The 22,584-nt window shown below is 41.7% G+C and overlaps 1 protein-coding gene across 8 annotated transcripts in view; it reads right to left on the bottom strand.

Annotated features, from left to right (window-relative positions):
• Positions 1-22,584, bottom strand: part of HHAT (hedgehog acyltransferase) — a 321,914-nt gene that overhangs the window by 296,297 nt on the left and 3,033 nt on the right. For 5 of the 8 annotated variants that reach the window (XR_006214213.1, XR_006214214.1, XM_042976898.1 and 2 more), the window contains exon 1: positions 13,437-13,575. The exons of 2 other annotated variants lie outside the window; for them this stretch is intronic. The gene's annotated coding sequence lies outside the window, so the exon portion shown is untranslated. Of the gene's footprint in view, positions 1-2,745; positions 2,832-13,436; positions 13,576-22,584 lie in introns of those variants that run through there. One more of the 8 variants, XM_042976894.1, reaches the window with a different exon arrangement.

Genomic DNA, 22,584 nt, shown 5'->3' on the forward strand with positions numbered 1-22,584 from the left:
AAACACTCAGCAACAACAACACCTTCTCAGGTCCCCCTGCTGTTTTTCAGAACCACTTCTGGCTTTAAACAATTCTACTCACACTTCATTTTTAAATACCTGGAATCTCCTAGAAAACTTCAGAATTTCTTTCTGGAACTTTGTGGGAATATGGTAGTCTCCACTTTAGTGGGAAGTTAACTTTAACCTCTGGGTTTTAGGAGTCTCCTTTCAAAGGATGTTAGTATTATATTGGATGGTCTCCTCACCTCATTAAGAATATGTGATTAGTTGGGGCGCCTGGGTGGCTCAGTCAGTTAAGTGTCCGTCCGACTTCAGCTCAGGTCATGATCATGCGATTTGTGGGTTCGAGCCCTGCATCGGGCTCTGTGCTAAAATCTCAGAGCCTGGAGCCTGCTTAGGACTCTGTGTCTCCCTGTCCCTCTGCCCCTCCCCCATTTGTGCTGTGCCTCTCTGCCTTTCAAAAATAAACATTAAAAAAAATTTTTTTTACAAATATGTGACTAGCAAGGGCTGAACTCCTAAAAATGCTACTGAAATGTGAACATAATCTTAAAGATTAAATGAAAATTCTAGAAGCCCTGCTGTTTAGCAGCTTTTCAGGGACACTGTCTTCTAGGACAATTCCTCTGCATTAACAAGTTAACTTTCGGGGAACTAGAAACACTTCCGTTTTTGGTGCTCTTCGCTGTACTGTGTATATCTTGCAGACCCACACAAAGATACACAGTCATGAGCAACAAAGCGGCAGGGCTGTATCTTCACATCTAAAATTTGGGGACTGGACCAAATAGCCTCCATCTGCCAGCACGCTGGGAAATTCTGCACCAAGCAGACCTAGGGGGGAGTCCCGGCTCTGCCATTTGCTGGCTGAGGAACTTGAGTGGGTCACAACCTCTTAGATAGGTTTCCTCATGGGGCTGTTGAATGAATTAAATGTAAAATGCTTCTCCAAGGCCTGGCACAGAATTAGTACCCAATACATATTAGCTATGATCCGTCCAACGGAACCAGTTAGTGAATTTAATTCCTCAGAAGCCTACCTTGCCAGAGCCTGGTTTTTCTTCCTGAGCTGATGAAATATCACTGACCCTCCATGGGGCGTGGCCATGCCCTCTGCTGCTGAATGGCATCCCCAGAGCTCTTGCTAAGGTCTCACACCTTGTCCACACCCCAGCCCAACCCCAGGCCACCAGACAGCAAACACAGGTCCTTGGAGGCCACCTGGACAGCTTTCTGCCCAACACATCTTCCTCACCACTATTTTGCTAATCCTCAAAGGAATTACATGCATACTCCCTCCTGTCTTATTTCATCCCTCACAGTTCCAGGAACGCCACCTCAAAACTCTACCACACAGGCACTCAAGTGTCCTTAACAGTCCTCTCCTCCCAACACCACTCTTTTTAACTCTTGCCCACCCATCTCAAGAAAATTCCTGGGGCACCTGGGTGGCCCAGTCAGTTGTTAAGTGTCTGACTCTTGATTTCAGCTCAGGTCATGATCTCACATTTCGTGAGATCGAGCCCTGCATCAGGCTCTGCACTGACAGCGTGGAGCCTGCCTGGGATTCTCTCTCTCCCCTCTCTCTCTCTCTGCCCCTCCCCAGCTCTCGCTCTCTCACTCTCTCTTTCTCTCCCCCCTCTCTCAAAATAAACAAACATTGAAAAAAAAAGAAAATTCTTCTCCCCGGTGTGTTCTTCCATATTCATTTCAGCTGTGCCCTCAGGAATGAAATCAGAGTAGATACATTTTAAAGCATTTAATGACCCAACAGCATCAAAGAAAAGGCAAGTTGGGACATTGGAGAATATAACTAGAACTTTTTTAAAATGCGCAAACCGGGGCGCCTGGGTGGCTCAGTCGGTTAAGCGGCCGACGTCAGCTCAGGTCATGATCTCGCGGTCCGTGAGTTCGAGCCCCGCGTTGGGCTCTGTGCTGACAGCTCAGAGCCTGGAGCCTGTTTCAGATTCTGTGTCTCCCTCTCTCTCTGACCCTCCCCCATTCATGCTCTGTCTCTCTCTATCTCAAAAATAAATAAACGTTAAAAAAAAAAAATTTTTAAATGCGCAAACCCATAAAGGTGCCCAAACACTCAGAAAATTCTCAAGTTTCTATTTCTCATTCTCTAAATAAGCATAGGGATGGGCTATCACAATGAAATCAAAGAGGTTCTTCCTCAAATGTGTAGGTAACACTTTGCTGTCCTTCACGCATGGATCCAGTCCTGCAGCAGCATTAGCAGCTAAGTGGGCATCTGTGAGACCGCCTAGAAACTAATCACCATTTGTAAATTACATCTGCAGGAAAAGCCAATCTATAGCAGTACAGCCTGTGTTTAGTAAATGTCTACCTGATCAATCTACATACACGAGGCTGTACCATTCATACATGAGAGCTAAGGAGGGATGCAAAGATGTATGACAGGAGAGGGAAGTGTCTGAGAACACTCCCACCTTAACGGGAATATTGGTCAGGACTATGAAGAAGCAAAAATGTAACTAGTGGAGGTGAAGGGAAAGCAAGAGCCATGTGGCAGAGGGCCTTAAACATACAGGATTACAAATTTGGATTTGATTTGCTGAAGAAACCTCAGGCTTGTAAGCCAATCGAACTATTTGAGTGAAGCTTCAGGAAGAAGTCCTTTGACGCTGTGGTAGTGTAGAGGCAGAGAGGGCAGCGATTTGGGTGGAAGTACAGAGAAAGTGCTAGAACCAAGCAACACAAAGGAAAATTAAGTCGTACCTGGCTTGAAATTAGTCCAGGAGGCAGAAGGATTAAAGAAGAGGAAAACTACGAACATAGAACAGCAACTCCAAGCTGGAAGACCAGAGTATCTCAGAGCTAAGTATTATTGATGATAGGAAGATATCTGAGGTAAACGAAGACAAAGAGGTAGAAAGGACATTTAACATTAGGTGTTGGAAGGAAATCACAGCAGGTTTCTCTGGGATCAAAGGGAAAGAAGTTAGACTGGAGTAACAAGGAACTTTACCTACATATTGGCGTGCAAGAGCCTCTGAGGCTGGGCATTCGAAAGAAGTATTTATCTGGGGACTGTAGAACTCAAGAGACCCACGGAATAAAATCTTCGCTGTAAAAAGGCAAGAATTCCTCAGCTAACAGTTTTTTCTATACGGAAGTAACTCACATTTGCATTTACTTTGTAATTTAACACTCCACCTGCTTTCAAAGATACCATCTACTCTAATCCTCACCAGGAGGGCTAACTGTTAGCTCTTTTTCAGGAATCAGAATCCTGCTTGGGAGGGGTGGGGGGGGGCAGGCAGCGATCTGCCCAAGCACACAGAACAGCCAGTGAGGAACAAAAAACGAGAACCCAACTTCCCAGCTCCGCTTTTACAGGCAGAAATCCTATTCCTTAATCTTGGCAGAGAAGCATAGCTCACTATGCCAAACCCCAAACTGTGCATAAACATAACTTGTGTAAGATGCTTTGCCCCAGCGATTTCCAATACTTTATTTTTGATGCATGCAACAAATGGATTCGACAACCACTTCCATTTCAAACGTTTCCTGCTCCTCAGTCTTGATACCTAGCACTGACTGAGCTATAACCACATATCCACATGCACCAGAGGACTGTAACACAGCACTCTTAGCACTGAGCTAACAATCCTTAGATACCAGCGTCACCACGATCACTTCTACCAACTAACTGTTGCTCCATTGTCCTAAAACTGAAATCTTCCTCTAATGGCTTTTCTTATAGTTCGGTAACAGCTGTACTATAGTAAGTGCCAGTTACAGGTTATCTATGCTAAGAAAGAACTTTACAAGGATTAGCCAATCGTCACAACAACTTTTTGAGGTTGCTACTTCTGGTACCCTCATTTAACACAAGCAAACTAAACCAAAGCCCAGAAAGGTCAAGAAACTTGCCCCAGATCAGACAGCTAATAAGCAGCAGAGCTTAGCTTCATACCCACCAAGTCCAACCCCAGAGCCTTCCGTCAGCCACCTCCCTATTCTTACAGAGTGCACCAGATTCATTTTTTTTTCAAGGTCTATGATGAAACCAATCTGTCAGGAAAGCTAGAAGGTAATACAAGCTACATACAAGCAAAAGAAAATTTTAAAGTTATATGTAATTAGATACTCCCTTTAGGAAGAAAAGAAAATTTGTAAATCAACTAGATGTAATCAAAATACACCCGAACCATCTAGCTCGTACATTCCTTAAAAGATTGACTGAAGAAGACAAACTAAACCAAACCAATTTACTCAGATATAAGAAGGGGGAGTCAGCAGTTACACAGAGATAAGGGCCAAGTAAAATTGAAATCATTCTAAATTTACGAACAAATTTAGCACTCTAGAAGTCACAAAGTAGTAAAAGTAAAAAGAGCATGTGCACACTGAAATGACGATGGCTTTCAAGAAAATGAAATAGTAGGGCAATATTCTAACACAGTGGGAATAACTGTTATGAGACTTGCTCTTTTCTAGGGTCCCATTTGATGAAACAGAAACTTATTTTGCAGAACATAAATTACAGGGCTCTCACCAGGAAACCAAATCCAGACACACCGTGTCTTCTCACATCAGTTTTCCCCAAACCCTACATAAGAGTCTTCCAAAGAGTCTTATTCTTTTACTCGTGCAACACTAACGAAAAAAACCACTTCTCCAAACCCAAAACACCCTTCACTAACACGGGGATGATTAGGTGGGTTGGAGGAGGTCTGCTGGACTGGGCAGAATGTCTAATCACAGAGTATTTTTAAATACACACACTAGTTCCAAGTATGCACCAAAACCTCATGTATCGGTTTTGTATCACTGCACAATAAACAACACATAGCGGCTTAAAACGACAAAGATCCATTTTCGTCATGATTCTTTGGGACGCGATCCAAGCCATTCTGCTGATCTTACCAGGCATCACCCACGTGACTAAGTCACCACACAGCTCAACAGGGACTGGAGGGGCCAAGATGACCTCACCCGTGTCTAGCGTCAGGTGCCCGCTGTCAGCTACGGGCAGCGCCTCTCCACGTGGGCACTCAGTAGGCCTGACCCTTCACAGCATGGTGGCTTCAGGGGTTCAAAAGATCAAAGGCAAATGGGGCAAGGTCTCTTAAGGTGCAGGCTCCAGAATTCACAAAGCCTTTTCTTGGTCAAAAGACCAGGCCAGACCCAAGCAGGAAGAGAAGAGCGATTCCATCTAATTTTGAGAGCACAGCAATGACAACTTCAGAGGGGGCAGGGACACAGCCTACCATTCCAGTATGTCAGAGTTACTAATACATCAATTCCGGAAAGTTAGTGGGAAAACTACAGTTCACAAGAGAGCTTTAGTACATGTCACAAAAGTTGTTATTTTGTATATAAAATGAAAAAAAATACATGTTCCCCAGATCAGAATTTCAAAATCAGTAGGGCCCCTACGGCCATCTGGTCTCATCTCTAGCCAGTTTGGGAATTCCTTTTACTATAACCTACCTATTTCCCATAACATCACGAGGCAGGGAAACGTTTTCTAAGAGGTCCTGATTATTATCCTGCTGTTTCCTCAAACTGTCAAAAACCATCCCCTCTATTTTTAAAAAACCTTCTGCCACTTAGTCTGATTGTACCTTCTGGAACCAAAGGCATGGAAGCAGGGTCACAAGAGGATTTAGAGATGGCTCTGGAGTCAGAATGCCAAAGTCCAAATCCCAGCTTTGCTACTTTCCAGCTGTATGCCCTAGGACAAGTTGCTAACCTCTCGGTGCCTCAATTTCCTGCTCTATAAACAGGGATAACAGCACCCCTCACGGGATGCTGTGAGGATTAAATGAATTTACAAAGAGATAAACAGTGCCTTGGGCATAGTAAGTTCTAAAATGCTATTCTTTTTGTTTTTAATGTTATTGTTCTTATACTAAAAAGGCTTAATTCTTCTCTCCAATAATACTCCTTTGAATATTTAAAGACAATTAATGACACACACTCCATCCCAAACCCTCTTCCAGGGCACACATCCATGAGTCCTTCAATCATTTCTTCAGTGACTTGGTTCCTAGACCCTTTACTATTCATTCAGTCAATTGTCTCTTTATAGTATGGGTACCTAGACCTGAACTTAAAACTCCAGATGTGGCACAGAGAGTAGGGCAAGACCATCACTTCTATTCTTCCAGAAACTACACTTCAAATAATGAAGTCTTAGATGCATTTCTTCATTTAACACGTATCAGTGAGCTCCTGAAATTGAGGGACTGTGCTATTTATGAAGACAAAATATAAAATCCCATCTGTGAGATCCCCCAAATAGGGCTCTCCCAGAAATGCCCATATGCTAATCCCTGGAACCTGTAAATATACTTCCTTACAGATCAAAGGTATTTTGCAGCCATCATTAAGTTAAAGATGAGGACATTATCCCTGATTATCCACACAGACCCAATGCAGTCACAAGGGTCCTTCTGGGAGGGTCAGAGTAAGGGACCACAAGCAAAGCAAAGCAAAGCAAAGCCTCCCCTCGAGCCTCCAGAAGGAACAGCAGCCCTGCCCAGCCATTTTGGACTTCTGACCTTCAGAACTGCAAGGTAATAAACTTGGGTTGTTTTAAGCCACTAAATTTGTAGTAGTTTGTTACAGAAACAATAGGAAACAGAACACACCTGCCACTTGGGAGAAAAGTATCTAACTGAAAGGATTTACATTTAAAAAATCAGAATTTTTTTTTTTTTTTTTAAGTAGGCTTCCTGCCCAGCGTGGAGCCCAGTGTGGGGCTTGAACTCACAACCCTGAGATAAAGACCTGGGCTGAGATCAAGTGTCTGACGGACACCTAACCAACTGAGCCACCCAGGCACCTCAAAAATCAGAATATTTTTAATCTGCTATAAACTTAAATTGCCAGAAAATTAAATCTAAAACAAAATTTTGCATTCAGTTCTCAACTTGACATTTTTTAGTTTCTACCTCACACTGATATCAGTCTTAATATCAAACAGAGCTCTAAGTCTTTTTATATCAACTGCCATTAAGCCATACCTCTGCTGTTAAAGACTGCCAAAAAGGAGTCACTTTTATAAATCCCTAGTTCACAAAAGCTACTGATGTGATATTACACTGTCTCCACTGAAAATTCTCAACCTGTTTTGAGCCTTTTTAATCACCAAGAGTCATGCCAACTATGTCTTACACTCCCCAGATTAGGGACATCTGAATGAATCAAAAATTTTTATAATACACTATTTTAAGTAAACTTTGTATTAAAATGTACTTAAATTAAAATTAAGACTTTCAAAAAGCAGACTCACTCCAGTAATTGCCTTCAGATTAAAAGCAAAATGCCTCAAAAGTCCTGTGTGTCCTTTCCTGTAACTCCACTAAAGGTCACCATGAGCCTGACTCCTATCGTCCTAGTTTATTCAGTTGTGCCTGGCTTTGAACTTCATATAAATAGAATCACATAGCATTTACCCTGTTGTGTCTATTTCCTTTTTGTTCAGCTCTTCTTTATATATTTTTTTAAGTTTATTTATTTTTGAGAGAGAGAGACAGTGAGCATGCAGAAACTGGAAGGAGTAGACAGAGGGGTCAGGGAGGGAGAGAGAGAATCCCAAGCAGGTTCCATACTGGCAGCGTAGAGCCCCACGAACCGTAAGATCATGACCTGAGCTAAAATCAAGAGTCGGTTGCCTAACCACCTGAGACACCCAGGCGCCCCTCTTTTTGTTCAGCGATATGGGAGGCTCATCCATGTTGTATATGAGTCAATGATCTGTTCGTTCTCATTACTAAAGAGTATTCCACTCTATAAACTACTCTGCATTTATCCATTCTACTGGTGATGAACATGTGGGTTGTTTCCAACTTGGGGCCGGTATGAATAGTACTGTTCTGTCCATCCTCTTACACGTCTTTCAGCACACATATGTATGCCTTTACTACTGTGTTTATCTGAGGATGGAGCAGCTGGGTCATAGGAGATGTGTGTGTCCAGCTTTAGTAAATGATACACCAATTTCCAGAACATTTGCTCTAATTGTTATACCCATCAGCAACGTAGGAGAGTTCCAGTTCACCCATTACCCAACCAGGACAGGTATCCCCCACTTTTTGAAAGTTCAGGTTATGCCACTCCACTTTTACAAAAGACCTACATTAGTACCCGTTTTTGTTAACCAAAAGAAATCCCAAGATGATTTTCACTTTTACGAAAAAAAGGCAAAAAGAGAAAATGGCATTGTGTTTGTTTTGCAGCCAAGCACCCCAAGCAGCAAAAGTGGCCCCCCTCAAGCTCCTTCCCAGGGAACTACACTGAGCATCTCAGCATCATGCCATCAGAGCTTTGAATTGTATCTGTGGGCATCTGTGCTCGATCTTGATTTACATCATGCCTTCACTAGCAAAATGTGTCCTAAGGTACCAGAAATGCCTAGAGGACCCTGGGTGGCTCAGTTGGTTGGGCATCCAACTTCCACTCATGTCGTGATCTCACAGCTCCTGAGTTTGAGCCCCAGGTCAGGCTCTGTGCTGACAGCTCAGAGCCTGGAGCCTGCTTCAGATTCTCTCTGCCTTTCTCTCTGCCCCATTCCTGCTTGCGTGCATGTGTTCTTTCACTCTCAAAAATAAACAATAAAAAAAAATTTTTTTTCTTAAGAAAAAGCCTAAAAGGGGTTATTTTGGGGGTCTGGGAATGCTCAAAAATTTTTCCATATAAATTAATGGTTAATTGCTTCTTTGCTTCAGGTTACAAAAGATTTCACAAGAACAATCTGCTTTCAGATATTGAGGGAAGCCTGTACTTAGTCTACCTTTTTTTTTTTTTTTTTTTTAATATTTTTAAGAGAGAGAGCACAGGCAGGGGAGGGGCAGAGAGAGAGAGAGAGAAAATCTGGAGCAGGCTCCAGGCTCTGAACTGTCAGCACAGAGACCAATATGGGGCTCCAACTCAGGAATGGCAAGATCATGACCTGAGCCAATGTCAGACACTTAACCAACTGAGCCACCTAGGCGCCCTTCACAGCCTGCTTTTAACCACTCTGGTGACTATAGAGTGATGGCCCACTCTAATTTTAATTTGCATTTCCCTAATTACTAATGAAGTTAACCCTCTTTTCATGTGTTTAAGAATTGGGAGATCCTCGTTTAGGAAGTGACTTGCCCATTTTTCTACTGGGCTGTCCATTTTTTTCTCAATGATTTGTAGAAGTTGTTTCTAAATTCTGGGTATAAGTTCTTTATTGGATATATGTATTACAAATATTTTCACCTATTCCCTAGCTTGCCTGCTCACTCCCCTTATGGATTCTTTAGATGAACAGAAGTTCTTACCAATATTTTCCATTTTGTGTACTATTCAATAAACCTTTGACTGTCCCTAGGTAATGAAGATATTTTACTTTGCTTTCTTCCAGAAATTTTATTATTTCAGCTTTCACATTTAGGTGTAAGATACAGCTTGATTAATGTTTGCATATGAGATGAGATGATTAAGATTCATTTTGTCCATATGAAGATCCAATTGGCCCAGCATTATTCACCGAACTGGCCATCGTTTCTCCACTGCACTGTGTTGTCTCTTTTGTCACAAACCACACATGTGTGAGCCTGATTATGGATTCTCTACTCAGTTCCATGGTCTGCCTAGCATTGTGCCAATACCATATTAACATAACACATATTGATCTAGTCGTCCAAATTTGCTTTTTCTTAGATTGCCCAGAATTTCCAAATAAATTTTAGAACTGGCTTATCAACTTCTCTTTTTAAGAAATCTGCTAGAATTGTGACTGGGATTGTACTAAAGCTGTAAATTTATTTTCAGAGCAATGACATACCCTCCATTGTTTAAATCTTTAATTGTTTGCAATAATGTTTTAGCTTGCAAAAAGTTATCATATATCAGTGTTGGATTTTGTCAAATATTTTTTCTCTTTATTTGAATGTGGTTAAATTACATTTATTTTCTAATGTTAGCCAAAGCTTACATTCCTAGAATAAGTCCAAATTGGTCATGGTTTAGTATCCTTCTCAGACTGTTAGATTTGATTTACCAATACATCATTTTGCATCTTTTCCGTGGGACTATGGCCTGTAATTTTCTTGTAATGTCCTTATCAAGCTTTAGTAACAAGGTTATGCTGGCCTCATTAAAGCAGCTAGGGAGTGTTCCCTCTTTTTCTTTTTCTTTTTTTTTTTTTTAAATGTTTGTAATATTTCCCTTATAAAGCCATGTAGGCTCAGAAATTTTGCTTTGGAAAGGATTTTAACTCCAAATGTCATTTCTTTAATAGATACAGGAGTACTCAGCTTTTATCATGTCTTAGATAAGGTGTTTTATTAAAAAGTGCCCATTTCGGGGTGCCTGGGTGGCTCAGTTGGTTGAGTGGCCAACTCTTGATTTCGGCTCAGGTCATGATCCCAGGGTCATGGGATAGAGACCCACGTCAACCCCCTGCTTGGAATTCTTTCTCTTCCTCTGTCCCTCTCCCCTGCTTGTGCATGCACACTCATGCACGCGTATGCGTGCACACTCTATGTGTGTATGTGTATGTGTGTGTGTGTGTGTATAAATAATAAAACATTTTTAAGGCCCATTTCATCTGAATTTTCAGCCATTACCAAAACTATTCACAAAAACATCTTAAAATCTTTTACATGTCTGTGGAATATACAGTGATAACACCTTTTTCTTCTCTGGCACTGGTAATATCATACACCATTAAGGTTCATACCCACTCTCAAAAAAAAAAAAAAAACCAACAACAACAAAACCTCCCCTGGGGGTGCCTGGGTGGCTCAGTCGGTTGGGCGTGAGTCACTCACATCTCATGGGTTGTAAGTTCAGAGCCCCGCATCGGGCTCTGTGCTGACAGCTCGGAGCCTGGAACCTGCTTCGGATTCTGTGTCTACCTCTCTCTCTCTGCCCCTCCCCTGTTCATGTTCTCTCTCTCTCTCTCTCAAAGATGAATAAACTTAAAAAAAATTTTTTTTTAAATAACCTCTCCTGTACTATATGACACACACCCACTATCACAAGAATATTCTCCAGCAGCGTTATCCATAGAAGAGGCAGAGCAAGTGGAGTATGTAAACAATCCGGCAATTCCCTCTCAACAGCTTTTATCACCAGAAACAACCACACCTGAGTAAAAGGAGACACTAACTGAAAGTTAATAGGTATTTATAATGCTCTAGGGTGGCCAGCAAGCACTCAGAAGAAAAACACCAAGTAGGGTTTGTAACCTAGGATACCCACCTCCAAGGTGGCCATAGGGAAAATTCAGGGGGCCATGAACCTATAAATTCTCCCATACATCTTTATTTTCATGAACCTCTAACTGAAATGCAGGATTTCATTTACTATACACGTGGACAACAAACCATACTAATAAGAGCAGTTCTGGCAACTTCGTCACCAGTAAAAGTCAGATACTTTCATACCATAGTGCACCTGCTGCAAATACCTCGAAATATCATTTAGTGCACCTCCAGTCCACCTGGAGGACTCGGTTGAATGTCCAGCTTCAGCTCAGATCATGATCTAGCAGTTTGAGTTCAAGACTCACGTCAGGCTCTGTGCTGACAGCTCGGAGCCTAAAGCCTGCTTTGGATTCTGTGTCTCCCTCTCTCTCTGCACTTCAAAAATGGATTGAACATTTAAAAAAAATTTTTTTTTCTAGGGGAGCCTGGGTGGCTCAGTCGGTCAAGCATCCGACTTTGGCTCAGGGCATGATTTCATGGTTTGTGAGTTCGAGCCCTGCGTGGGGCTCTATGCTGACAGCTCAGAGCCTGAACCCCACTTTGGATTCTGTGTCTCCCTTTCTCTCTGCTTCTCCCCTGCTCACACTCTGCCTCTCTCTCCTTCAAAAATAAACAAACATTCAAAAAATAATTTGAAAATTGGCTTCTCCAGGGGTGCCTGGGGGGCCCAATGGATTAAACATCTGATTCTTGGTTTCACCTCAGGTCATGATTCATGAGTTTGAGCCCTGCATCAGGCTCAGCACTGACAGCACAGAGCCTGCCTGGGATTGTCTCCCTCTCTCTCAAAAAAAATAAACTTTTTTTTAAAAATTGGCTTCCCCTAACTCCAAAAAGGTCCATGGCAACCCCCCCTCCAAAAAAAAACGGGGAAAAACCTACAAGGAATCAAGGATTTCACCTAAGTTAGGAACTCTAGTGCAACAATTAAGGAGCACCTCACCTTGGCCAGGCCCTGAGCTGCAAGCAGGAAACACACTGATAAGTACCACCTAGGCTGGCTAGTTCCTGATGTTACCAGAGTTCCCACAAACATCTAGCCTCCCACAATAATAACTGCTCTCTCCAGAGACTTGGCCTTCACCTTAGTCTATCTAACCTGCTTCCCAAGGAGGGAGCTAAATAAGCAGTAGATACAGCACAGGCTTTGATCTAGAAAAGGGAGTGTAAAACTCGGCCCTGAAATTTACCAGTTTGTGCCACTGGCATCTCCTCCGAGTCTTTTCTTCTGCTGTGAAAAGGGATAACACCATATATCCTCCCCAGTGGTTTTAAGGTTTAAAAATAATAGGTTGAAAGCACCTGACAAGCGCATCGTCATTGTTAATATTAGTTGAATCGTTCAGGTCAGAACTGACTGTCCCTATCCTCTACTAATTACAGGGACTGCCACAGAGAAAAGTGAGAATTATTACAGGAAAGATGGAGCATTACGAATGGAAGGAAAAAAAACACTGTACTTATAAAAACCACCACCTCTTCAGTGAAGCCCTTCTTCTCATGTTCCCATCGCACTTAATCAAGTAAGTACTTGTTAGCACCTAAGTGCCTAGCTCTGCGAATGAATGAGGAATACAACATAGAAATATCGAGTCTCATTTCCATAAAATGCAAACCACCAAGGACGCCAACTTCTAGTTGGCCCTGATCCAAGAGCCAGGAACCAAGGAAGCAGCACATTTCTTAACACCAAGGCCACCCCAGTACCTGGCCCGCCCACTTTGGTGAGAACTGCGGGGAGGAGGGCCTTTCCAAGTAAAGACCGGTGCCCCTGGAGGCTAGACTTCGAAGAGGGAAACTGAGTCTGAAGAATAGAAAGCAAAATAAATCTCTAACTTTGGGGTGGGGGGGGGGGAGAGCACTGGAGCCGCAGCAGTAGGGCAGGCGCACGTCTAACACCGCCGAGACCAGAGGGAACCGGGGACCAAGCCCGGGGAGAGGCCGCTGGCGGGGACGTGCGCGGACTCGGCGGGGCCTGCGGGAGCCCCGCCACCGCGCCCGGAGGCCGGCCTGGCACGGGGCGCAGGGCCCGCCGCCTTTGTCTCCACCGCGCGACGGGGAGCCTCCTCTGCCCCGCCCCCGGGCACGGAAGCAGGAACCCGAGTAGGAAACGGAAAGCTCCTGGAGCATTTGTTTCTCAAGGGAGTACACCGAAGCACGAAAGTCAACACCTAACCTCCCCGGGACCCGCTGCGGTCCCCGGCTACCAACCTCCGGGCTGTCCCGGGCAGCGGCGGCGGCGTTCACGCGCGCCACGAGTCCCCAACAACCCTCTCGGCACTTCCGAGTCCCGGCGGCTGCGGCGGCGGCCCGCTTCCCGGGAAGCCGCCCTCTTCCCCGGGAGCGGCGGTTGGAGAAGCTGCTCGGCGCACGTGCTCGGAGAGCGCGCCCCCGCCGCCGCGCCCGCGCGCCCTCGGCTCCGGGCGGCCCGGCTCGGACACGCGCAGCGCTCCGGGAACGGGGACGGCCGGCCTCTCGTCTCGGGGTGTGCGGGGCTCCGACGGAGGGGGACCCCCGAACTCCCCGGCTCGCCCGCGCGGGGAGGGCCCGGGTTCCTGTGCTGAGCGGCGCGCTGGCCTGTCCCCTAACCGTTTGCTAGTTGCAGGCTAGCACTTTCGGAGCGGAAATCACCTGAAACTCCAGGTGGGCTCTAAATCCAGCCCAGTGGTCCCCACGGGCGAGAGGAGGTGGTCTGGTGGAGTGGAAAGAGGGCGGCCTTTGCGGCCCGGCTGCTTGACCCTCTTGCCGGGAGAACTTAGCCCCTGTGAGCCTCCCAGCCCTCCTCCGTCTAGCGGAAATAAGCTCCCCTGCTTTCCTGGAGAATAAGTAAAGACCGAATGGGATGAACGGTATCACCTGTAAAGCAATTTACGAAGATAATCACCACTGCAAAACTGTATGTCAGTGATTTAGAATGGGCTATAAAAACTAGAAGCGACTTCTGAGCGCTGTTACCCAGAAGACGCCAAGTCTGCCAGAGTTGCACAGATTTACCTGAGCAAGAGAATCACCTGGACTCTTGTTAAAATCAGAGGCTTCTGGATCCCTCTTCGAACCAATGGAATCAGACTCCCCAGGGAAGGGGTGTCTCAGGTGGCTCTATGTAAATGTGGATAACTCTGCCTTAGGCAGCAGGGAAACACAGAGACTCTAACTTTAATCTAGCAGTCATTGAAATAGTCCAGGAGGTTATCTTTCTGATTGCAAAATTCTCTGAGAAACTAGAGTATAAAGTCTCTCAGAGCAGGAACTATCCTCTCTTTCAGCTCCCACCATCCCTGTTCCCAACGGCTAATATATGATGGTGTTAGGTAAGCAGGTGTTAATATTCCAGCCCCAAGTAGAAGTGCCAGATGTATCAAATAAGAACACAGGCTGCCCAATTAAAATTGAATTTCAGATGAACAGCCAATACTTTTGTAGAATCAGTATGGCCCATGCAACATTTGGGATATACTTACACTTTAAAAAGTATTCGTTGTTCATCTGAAATTCAGTTTAATTGGGCATTTTATCTGGGAACCCGCACCCTCACAGAAGAGAGTGATAGAGTAACAGCTCAGGTAGTGGCAGACTCAGGGACAGGAATGAGATTCCTACCTTATTTCTAAATGACATTAGCAGACAATAATGTAGGTTCCCTGTCATTTACACTTAACCCCTTTCTACACAACATATTCACCTGAAAAAAATAAATAAATAAATAAATAAAGGCAGATGTAATCCTAGGTAAATTAGAAACATCAGTCGAAAATAGTCAAAAAGTAAAGGGAAGCAATAGACTAGGAAAAGTATTTGCAGGCACTATGATACAGAGTGTTAGTATTATATATGGATTAAATAGGAACTCATTTGATGTCAATTGCAGATGAGCAAGTCACAGAAATAAGGAATCCAGTAAAAAAAAAAAATAGTTGGGATATACAATTAGGAAACAAATATATTGCAAAAAGCTTCAAGAAATGCAAAGTAAAATAAGAACACATTTTCACATACCAACTTGGCAAAAATTAATAAATGACATTAAAGACTGGCAAAGGTGCTGTGGGATAGCACTCACACACAACTTTTCACGTAGGTAATGAATTTGGTAATATCAAAACCCTTCAAATGTATCAAAACTCCTAATGTTTAAACTTTTTGAATTCTGTTTATGGGAATAAATCCAAAGGAAATTATACATAGTGTAGAAAAATGCTCTTTGTGAACAAAGATTTTAGTTTTAACTTCTATCATTTTTATTTATTTAATCACAAGGAAAATATATGATAATGTATCTGAATTTTCCAAAAATAAAGAAGTAGAAATTAAACTAAAATATATGCACTCTTCAATCTACTAGATACACAGGTTTTTAAAATAATGGTTACTGTTCATGTATAATATGACCAGACTATATATTTTTTTAAAGCTGTGTGTGGAAAAAAGACTGGAAATGACTAGAAAGGAAATAAGGTTAAATTTGGGTGGTGGGACTTGCTTTATTTTTAATTTTTCCACATTTTTTATTAAACACAAATTAATTTTATAATAGAAGATTAATGTGTTACCCCTGAAAAAAACAAAAAATTTTTCTTACCATAAAGTTAGTTTTATGGACTCTAGAATCTCACTTTTACATAATCATATACTGAATGTTGAGGCTGTCTAAATATTAAAAGCTCCTTAAAACATTTTCCCTAAAGATAAACACCTAAACAAACTCTGCATGTTATCTGTTAACCTAGGGACTATCCTTAGCCAATTCCTAGTCCTGTGCTGAATTTCTCAACTTAGTCAATCACATAAGTGTATGCAAATTAAAGTGCCATAAATATTTCATAAAATTCAGCAAGTCATATGAGGCCTTGGGTTTTTCTCCCCTTGAATTACGTTCTGAAAAGGGACAAGCTTAATAGCATTGACCTTTTTATTTTTTATTTTTTGGTAGTAAAATACACACATAACATTTACCATCTTAACCATTTGTAAGGGTACAGTTCAGTAGTGTTAAATTCATTCACGATGTCATGCAACTCTAGACTCTTGCGACTCTGTACCCATTAAATAGTAACTCTCTGCTACCCTCAGCTCCTGGCAGCCCCCATTCAACTGTCTCTGAATTTGACTTCTCTAGGTACCTCATACACATCAACCATACAGCATTTGTCCTTTTGTGAGTGGCTTATTTCACTTTGTATAATGCCCTTAAGACTCAGCCTTGCAGCCTGTGTCAGAATTTCCTTCCCTTTCAGGCTGAATAATGTTCCACTGTATGTATATACATTTTTATCCATTTATCTGTAGGTGGACACTTGGGTCCTTTCTACCTTATGGCTGTTATGAATCATGCTTCTATGAACATGGGGATACAAATATCTCTTCTCTGAGACTCTGCTTCCAATTCTTTTGGATATATACCCAGAAGCAGAATTGCTGGATCACATAGTAATTCTATTTTTAATTTTTTGTGGAATCACCATACTATTTTCCATAGCAGGGGCACCATTTTACATTCCCACCAAGAGTGCCCAAGGATTCCAATTTCTCCACCTCCTCACCAATGCTGTTATTTGCGGCTTTGTTGGTTTTTTGATAGCAGCCATCCTAATAGGTGTGAGGTAATATCTCATTGTAGTTTTGATTTGCATTTCTCTAATAATTAGTGAGGTTGACCATCTTTTCGTGTGCTTATTGACCATTTACATGTCTTCTTTGGAGAAATGTCTATCCAAGTCTTTTGCTTGTTTCTTAACCAAATTATTTGTCTTTTTGTTGTTGAGCTGCAGTTATTTCTATTATTTGGGATATTAACCCCTTATCAGATACACGATTTACCGGTATTTTCTCCTTTTCCATGGGTTGCCCTTTCACTCTGTAGCCTAAGTCCTTGGATGCACAGAAGATTTTAGTTTTGATGAAGTCCAGTTTACGTAGTTTTTCCCTTTGCTTGCTTGGGCTTTTGGTGTCATATCCAAGAAATCATTGCTAAATCTACTGTCATGAAGCTTTTCTGCTACATTTTCTTCTAAGAGTTTTATAGTTTTAGTTCTTAAGTTTTGGTGATGGATCCATTTTGAGTTAATTTTTGTATATGGTGTAAGGTAAAGGTCCAAATTTATTCTTTTGCATGTGAATATCTTTTGCATGCAGTTTTCTCAACACCATTTGTTGAAAAGCACAGACATCTTTTAAAGGCCCGGGTTTAGAGTGAGGGGTATTGTCTGGGTCTTAACACCGGGAGAAAAGTTGGGGTTATTTAGAGGAGGGGAGAAAAAAGGGGAGGATTTTCTTCCCTTCTCTCCAATACTTCACACATATGCGGAAATGAGGCTTTCAAAGATCTGCGCCAGCCTTTGAGCAAAAGTATCAGAGTTCTGGGGCTCCCTGACTTAGAGCTGAAGCAGCCACTCCCAGAGCCAGAAAGCCAGAGCTGCCTTCCCTTGGAAGGCTTTTGTGAAGCCAGAGAGAATCCTCCCTGGAGTTGAGAAGCAAACTGAGGCTAAAGTAAATTGACCAAAATTAATGAAAATTGAAGTTTGAAAAGGGAAACTAATCTGTATTTCTTTAAGAACAAATGTATCAAAATTAGTATGTAAATGTGGGTAATTAACGGTCAGTCACTTTTTATGCCATTATTTTAATCCCAAATTGTCAATCAGGCCTGCACTGGGAGTGTTTTCTCTCTGATCCTATCCAGACAGGCAGCCACTGTCCACACTGCAGGGCTGGTACTTAGGAAAGATTAGCCAGGCCAACTCTTCTTTGTGAATTCAACGATGACTTAGCCATAGAAATAATATCCCTTAAACAGGGGCACAAATAGTTGTTAAGACTTAATTGATAAAGGCTGAAAGATAAAGGACAGAATTTCTAATTATGAAGTTCCAGGCACAGGCATTCATGTGGAGCTATTGAGAAGCATTAAGGGCTTTCCCAAACCTCACCACGGGGCACAGGCTCTCATCTGTTCCACCTATAAGGATGTTGGCGCTGGTTTATGGTGATCCCCAGTAGTCAACATCAAACAAGCATTTCTTTGTCCAGCCTCTACTTAACACACAGCACAAAACTAAATGCTAGGGGACTTTTGTTGTTTAATGAAAAAAACAAAAAAGACTTGCCTTGCAGGAAGTTGCAGCCTAGCTGGGAACTCACCAAGTATACACAAAACAACTAGTAAATAAGAAGCACATCTGAAATAATACAGTTCATACTACCCACATATGCTCAAGAATGCAGTCATATCAATAGCCTGCACAATGCAGAGCACTGTTCAATGTCATCTTATCCAAGAACACTTCCCTGACCACCCTGGTAAAATTAACCCCTGCCCAGATACTTTCTATTTCATTGCATTATTCTTTTATATTCTCCTAGAACACTACCACTCTCTGAACTTGTCTTGTTTTTTTTTTAACATATTTATTATCTAACTCGGCATTATTCAGAGTACTTGCAAGACATAATATATTAGTAGATTGTAAAATAAAGCTATGGGTCCCAGCAGACTTAATTTTTTTTTAACAAAATAGAATACAGGAGAATAGAGAATCAAATATGATAGCAAAGGGTAGATAATATGAGAACACACCACTGGATTTTAATAAAGGATTGTGAACTTTGGGGGCACCTGGGTGGTTCAGTCGGTTAAGCATCTGACTTTGATTTTGGCTCAGGTCATGAGCTCAGGGTAGTGAGATCGAGCCCTACATTGGGCTCTGCCCTAAGCATGGAGCATGCTTACAATTCTCTCTCCCTCTCTCTCTCTCTCTCTCTCTCTCTCTCTCCCTCTCTCTCTGACCCTCCCCTGCTTGCTCTTTCTCTCTCTCTAAAAATAAACAAAAACAAAAAAAGAATTGTGAACTTTGTCAGAAATACTGCATCCAATTGCTCTGAACAGAATTAGGAGAGATAATGCAAGGCTGTGACAAATATCAGCTAACACAGGAAAACTCTATCTTCTAACAAAATCTCATTTGATTATCTAGTATATGATGTGAATGTGACCATCACCATTACAGGACAGTTAACAGAATTTATATTTTATAGTAACATTAATCAGGCTTCATTGTAAAGCATTTTTTTTTTCTGAAAAGACATTACCAAGTAATATATGTATCAGGTTTGCATCAAATACATATTTTATGAAATTAGCATGAACTTCTCTTTCACGGGATTTCTCCTTACTTTTAGAAAAGGATGATGAAGTGAAAATTAGAGGGATGCCCAAGTTCAACCTCCAGATATCTACATCTGTAACGAGCGACAATGTTGAGGTGCATGCTTTAAAAAAAAAAGAAGAAGATACAAGACTATAAAGTCTTCAGAATGTCTTTTTAGGGGTGCCTGGCTGGCTCAGTCAAGGAACATACGACTCCTTTTTTTTTTTTTATGTTTATTTTTGAAAGAGACAGAATGTGAGCAGGGGAGGGGCTGAGAGAGAGGGAGACACAGAATCTGAAGCAGGCTCCAGGCTCTGAGCTGTCAGTACAGAGCCCGACATGGGGCTTGAACCCATGAACCACGAGATCATGACCTGAGCCAAAGTTAGACACTCAACTGACAGCCACCCAGGTGCCCCAGCGAGCCTTGATGTCGGGATTGTGGGTTCGAGCCCCACGTTGGATATAGAGATCACTTTTAAAAAAAATCTTTAAAAAATATTTTTAATAAAAAAAATTAAATGTTTTTTCATTGTGTAAAAATCCAACAAAAGTGACAAACCCCAGTATATTATGTTGTAATGACCCCTTCAAAACTAACAGGACACTGAGAAACAGCACACGACTTGTCAACAAGCCCCACAAACACTTTTTGGACGAAAAATTATTGGCACAATTTCTTAGTAGTTCTACAGACTGTTAATGAGATTTAGTTGCATATGATTCAGCAAAAGAAAAATGGCTCATACAGATGTTTAAAAATTACTCTTCTAATATAACTAGATATGATACATGTGATGTATAATGTGAAGTTGGCTAATAAAATTTACAACTCTTTGGTAAAATACAGTTTCTAGTTAAATCTGTGGAACCGTAGAAACTTCTAAAGCCATGCTTCTCAGGGTGCCTAGGTGTCTCAGTCAGTTAAGCATCTGACTCTTGATTTCAGTTCAGGTCACGATCCCAGGGTTGTGGGATTGAACTCCGAATTAGGCACTGAGTGTGGAGCCTACTTAAGATTCTCTCTCCCCCTCCCTCTGTCCCTCCCCTGTCTCAAAAAAAAAAAAAAAAAAAAAAAAGATTTAAAGCCATGCTTTTCATGTGGTTAAAATCCAATATAGAGCTTGTGATCCATCCTGGAAAAGAGTACAGATGCTGTGAGTTATTCAACTTTTCTAGTTTCTGCAAGATGACAAGGGATGTTGTATGTTTAAATTTAACCTCACACACACTGGATCAGATATATTTACAAAACTGGAAAAAAAATGACTCATTGGTCAATATCTATTAAACTGGAAAAATAGTAAAGGAATTATGAGTGACAGAGCCAGCAGATATGGCTAGAAAGCATAACAGAGCGATTAAAATCTTGTTAAAAGCTACTAAAAACACTTGTGCTTTGAAATCAGCATCAATAGGAATTAAACTTGGCATCTCTAGAAATAGTTGTGCTGAATTTCATGGAAGCGTTAGAAAAACCATGGCAAAGTTTATTGAATTCATTAAAGAGAGCTCATTGAACAAAATATTGATGTGCTTTGCTCAGATTGGTGCAAACCAGACACTCATGCTGAAGTTCATTGATTGTCCTAAGGGGACCTAACGGGAAGTCTTAGGCAGGGTGAATAAACTCAGAAATGACAATAACATTTTTCTAGTTGAAAAGCAATCTCATTTGGCGAACAATCTCATTTTTGAAGACATGTTTGGGATTTTAAATTAGTATATTTAACTGATGATATTGATATTTTAAATGAACTCCCATTTATAACTTTAGGGAGAAAACAATGTAATTTAGCAAGTCAAACATACCCAAGATTCCAAAAAGACATTTTGTTATGGCAAGTAAGACTTAAAAGCTATCACCTTAGCTCCTAATTGTTCCCAATACTGCTGCAGCACATTGAAGAAGAAATTATCAATAAAGACAGGGACTGAAATAAAGTTAAGGATACTGTTATATTTTACCCCTCAGTTTCAAATTTGCAATCACGATTTTCCAGAAAAGAAATTATAAAATTAGGGCACATTTTTTCAGATGAAAGAAAAACATTTTTCCTTTGAAACTCATTGACCCAAACTTGGTGCCCCAAAGGGGCAAGTGAATTATTGCTGCTTTATTCTTCATTTGCACTAAAAAATGATCACAAGACATTAAGTGCATCCTGACTTTAGAGTAAGATTACAGAAGAGTTTCCTTTGCTAGGTAAAAAGAATTCATCGCTATTATTACCACTGACAATAAACAAATGTATGAGCCAGGATCTTCAACCTTTAAAACTTATTAATACTAAGGACAGACATAGGCTCATGAGTTTATGCACAAAGTATTTGTCTTTGTCCTAAGGAATAAACTTAGAAGAAAAGAAGCACACCTGGAGCATTAAATAAAATCTTGCCTAACTCTTGATTTGTATTGCTTATTTGGGAATTTTTTCTATGCTGCATTCAAGGATTGATAACAATATTTTATGTTTTTAGCTTTTTATATGTAATAAGAGTAAGTATTGTTCCACCACACTTACGATTCTGTTGTGTGGGGCAGGGGAGGGAGAGAAAGCATGTACTTCATTGTTGTGCAAAAAGTATTTCTTACTGGGAGGTGTGATTTAATGTTTTTTTTAATGTTTATTTATTTTTGAGAGAGGGAGACAGAGCACAAGCTGGGAAAGACTGGGAAAGAGCAGAGAGAGGGATACACAGAATCAAAAGCAGGCTCCAGGCTCTGAGCTGTCAGCACGGAGCCTGATACGGGGCTTGAACTCATGAACCGCGAGATCATGACCTGAGCCAAAGTCAGATGCTTAACAAGCTGAACCACCCAGGCACCACTCAGAGGTGTGATTTAAAAGAAGGTTGAGGGGCTCCAGGGTGGCTCAGTCGCTTAAGCATCTGACTCTTGACTTCAGCTTAGGTCACGATCTCACAGTTTGTGAGTTCAAGCCCTGCAATGGGCTCTACACTGACAATGAAGGGCCTGCTGGAATTCTCTCTCTCCTCTCTCTGCTCCTCTCTTTCTCTCTCTCTCTTTCTCTCAAAATAAATAAATAAACTTAAAAAATAATAATAATAATAAAATAAAAGAAGGTTGAAAAGCACCAATGTCTGCCCTCCCCTGAAACCAGCCCCTCTAGAATATAAACTCCAGAAGGGCGAGAGTTTGATCTGTCCTGTTCACCACTAGTAGCATGTAGTATAGTGCTTAGTATATATTT

Source organism: Panthera tigris, chromosome F3, assembly GCF_018350195.1.
Source record: "Panthera tigris isolate Pti1 chromosome F3, P.tigris_Pti1_mat1.1, whole genome shotgun sequence".
NCBI lineage: Eukaryota > Metazoa > Chordata > Mammalia > Carnivora > Felidae > Panthera > Panthera tigris.